At 40.0% G+C, this 4,019-nt stretch overlaps 1 non-coding gene across 1 annotated transcript; it reads left to right on the top strand.

Moving 5' to 3' along the window:
• Positions 1 to 3,465: 3,465 nt before the first annotated feature.
• TRNAV-UAC (transfer RNA valine (anticodon UAC)) lies at positions 3,466 to 3,538 on the top strand. The gene has a single exon. It is a non-coding gene; the product is annotated as a tRNA-Val (tRNA).
• Positions 3,539 to 4,019: the final 481 nt, after the last annotated feature.

The following is a 4,019-nucleotide window of genomic DNA, read 5'->3' as shown; positions in this document are numbered from 1 at the left end:
GGTGTGTCATTGCGCTACGGAAAGGCACAATGATGCACAACATGCCTCTGCTTAATTACTTGAAAAGCCTTAATCTCAAGGACTCTGTATGTGTGTGTACACACGTGCATGTGTTTAAGTTAAATAAACAAAGCTCAGTGGGAAAAAATACCTTCTAGATTAAATTCTGTTGTGGCAAACCTCAAGACTGTGACCCATCTATTTTGTGTCAGTCTGAGCATCGCTGAACAGATCAGACAGTCAGGCAGGAGCATATGGGCTCAGGATACAGAGCACCTTCACCTCACTTGCTGGGAACTAGATGGTACTTAGACTAGTTATGGCAGGCTCCAAGCTTGAATTACTTGTTGATCTAATAGAGCGCTTTCTCTTGGGGGAAGAAAAGTAAAAATACTTTGCAGTGAAACCTTTGATTTGCTGCTTCTACCAAGGGGAGGAGGCGGTCTTGCTGGGAGCCTCCTGGAGCTTGTGGGAACTTGCTCAGTTCACAGTGTTAAATAGGTGTTTCACCTCCTTTTCTTCCTGTCCTGATCCTTTCAGCTGCTTTTTTTCCTCTTCATACTCTCCTTTCCTCACTTTGTCTTCGTCTTCTCTTTCCTTCTGTCTTTCTTCCTTCTCTTCTTTCTCCTTCCTCTCCTGTTATGGTCACACATCAGTAATACATACATACAACATATGAATGTAGGTATTTTTTTCCTGCTACCTTTTCTTTCCCCTTTTCCTTACTTTTCAAATATTCCTGAATTTGTACCACGCATCTGGGGAGTAACCCAAGGGCTGTGGTCTGAATGTTTGTGTCCCTCTAAAGTTCATGTTGGAACCCTAATGCCCAAGGTGATGGTGTTAGAAGGTGGGGCATCTGGGGAGATGATTCGGTCAGAGGGGAGCTCTTGTGCGTGGGACTAGCATTCTCATAAAAGAGCCTCCAGAAAGCTAGCTTGCCTCTCTTCCACCATGTGAGGATACATACAGCAAATGAGGTCTGCAACCCAGAAGAGGGCCTTCACTCAACCATCCTGGCACCCTGAGCTTGGACTTCCAGCCTTCAGAACTGTGAAAAATAGATTTATGTGGCTTATAAGCTACCCAGTCTATGATATTTTGTTATAGCAGCCCAAACAGCCTGGACCATTAAGACAACTTGAGATTCGAGCCATGCTAACCATTTACCAGGTTGGCATTAAATATAGACTCTACTTAAGCCAATTCCATTCCTTAGGCACATCATGGCATGCCCCTCAAGGTCAGAACTCATTGCGACAAAATAAAACACAATGTGGTATGATTTTATTACATCTGGTGACATACCTGAATGATTAGGAGAAAACCCAAGGAGCTCTTCTTTCTTTAAAAGATTCTCCGTTCTTAGAGTTAATACAAATTTATTACATCTGATCACCAGTACTCCTGGGTTTTCCACTTCCTATAATTTAAAACATCTAAAGTTAAGTGTATTTGTTAGCAGAGATAGACTTACTGTGAACCAAAGGCAGACATATCATGTCAAAAATTATGTTTTTGTAAAAGGTCTAAATGTAACTTGTCTCAATTCACAGGAAAAAATTATAGAAAGTACATGGTGACTTCACAAGCTGTAATCACGCTAAAAATCTACCCAGTTCTCCTGAATTTCACTGGACTCTGCTCTAGGACTAAGAGGGAGTCTCCTGGGACTCTACGCTGATTTTTACCTCCAGCATGGCAAGCTACAGGAAAGCCACTGCCAGGGTTTGGAGAGGTATCCTGGGAGAAAGCAATGTTTTGAATGGGTCGGGTAGTCTTCTGAGGTTGCACTGGCTTGCCAGAATGCTACTCCATTTCATCTTAAAAATAATATTTTGATCCCAGACCATACCATGTTTCCAGCAAAATGTTACACTTGACAAGCTTTACCCAAATTACCATACACAGTCACATACTGTTTGCAGCTGATTCCATTTTTAGCAACGTCAAAGGGAAAAAGGAATCTCAGAATGGTGAGTGCATTTGATACGCCTGATACTGGTCAGAAGGTCAACCCCACACATGCCTTCCCCACAGGCCAGCATTCCCCAGGGCTCTTCAAACAGCTCGCTTCGGCATGAAAACCCCCTAGGCTCTGCCAAGTTTCCCCTCCCAGTACCCAAGCCCTCCCCTCCTTCAGGTCTAGAAGGAAATCTAGATGGTCCAGCATTTTGGCCAGCTTTGTTCTTCCAACCGTGATGGAGGCCTGCTAATTTGCTAGTCTCAGCAGTGGAGCTAGAGGGGGGAAAGCTGGTTGCGACAACTGTGGCTGCACTCTGTGTGTGTGTGTGTGTGTGTGTGTGTGTGTGCGCGTGCGTGTGTGTGTCTTTGTGGACCCATATAAGTGTGTATATTCCCAGCCACAGGCTTTTTGGAATTACTTTAGCATAAAGCCATAAGGTAAGGTGACTTCTAGGCTTGGGGAAGAAATGGAGCCTGAGAATCAACTGCCATAGCTTATATTGGAAACCTTTTCTATGCTAGCTGGAACCTTCACTTTTTTCTTTCTTTCTTTGTAGTTTTACTATGAAATAGGACATATGTACCAAACAGTGAATATAATGGATATAAATATGTGAGTGAACATAATATATATTTACATATACATTCCGTGTGTCTATATGTGTATATAATACATAGCAAAAAAGTCAATACCCATGTACTAGCATGCAGCTTAAGAAATAAAAGAAAAAAATAGAAATTTCTCTGTACCTTCAACAACAAAAATAGAAATCCCTCTATACTCTTGACGTGTCCCAGTTGAATTCTTATGCATTCTTTCTGTTTATAATTCTCTCTCATTTTGTTGTACATATACAAGTATCCCTGAACAAGCATTGCTACATTTATATGTTTTAAGAGTTTACATAAATAATGTGGTTGTCTGCTCCTTGCTTTTTCCATTCAATAATATTTTTGGGGCACCTGGGTGGCTCAGTTGGTTAAGCGGCTGCCTTCGGCTCAGTCATGATCCCAGGGTCCTGGGCTCAAGCTCCGCATCAGGTTCCTTGCTCAGCGGAAAGCCTGCTTCTCCCTTTCCCTCTCCTGCTCCTTCTGCTTCTGCTCTCTAGCTCACGCTCTCTCTTTCAAATACATAAATAAAATCTTTAAAGAAAATAATATTTTGAGTTTCATTCATGCCAATCTGTGTAGCATATATTATGAATGTGGTTGAACAAGTAGAGCATTTTATGTTATGACTTCCTCCCAATATACTTCCCATTCTACCATTTATGAACATCGTGCTATGTCTGGTTTCTTTGCTGACATGAGCAGTGCTTCTGTGAACATTCTCTTACCTGACTCCCGGTGCACACACATGAAAATTTCTCTAGGGCACACAAATATTTTGTTACAGCCGCCTGAGCAGACTAATACACTTCCTTTCTATGCAATTACATCTTCTTTTCTCTTGCCTACCATTCCAGCTAGATCTCTAGTACATTCTTGATTAAAAGTAGTGGTTCCATAGTGTAGTGGTTATCACCTCTGCTTTACATGCAGAAGGTCCTGGGTTCGATCCCCAGTGGAACCACCAACAATGAATCATGGAACACTACATCAAAAACTAATGATGTAATGTATAGTGATTAACAGAACATAATAACATTAAAAAAACCCAAAAAACTAATGATGTAATGTCTGGTGACTAACACAATAAAATTTAAAAAAATTATATATATGTTTTTATATATACAAACAATATAAAAAATAATTTAAAAAAGAAAATTTAAAAAAAGAAAAAATAAATAAAAGTAGTAATAGTAGGTACCTTCATTTTATTCCTGAATTTACATGAAACATTTTTAATTTTTTACCATTACCACAATGCTTGCTATATGTTTCTATTAGACACACAGTATCAAGTTAAGGAAGCATCCTTTAATTCCTATTTTGCTAAGGTTGTCAAATTTTATCCACTGCTTTATCTGCATCTATTTTTTTTTCTAAAGATTTTATTTATTTATTTGAGAGAGGGAGAGAATGAGAGATAGAAAGCACGAGAGGGAAGAGGG

Source organism: Callorhinus ursinus, unplaced genomic scaffold (genome assembly GCF_003265705.2).
Source record: "Callorhinus ursinus isolate GAN/ISIS: 27379988/994484 unplaced genomic scaffold, GSC_fseal_2.0 scaffold25, whole genome shotgun sequence".
Taxonomy (NCBI): Eukaryota; Metazoa; Chordata; class Mammalia; order Carnivora; family Otariidae; genus Callorhinus; species Callorhinus ursinus.
The sequence above is the reverse complement of the archived record's forward strand: the minus strand, read 5'-3'. Positions and strand labels throughout refer to the sequence as shown.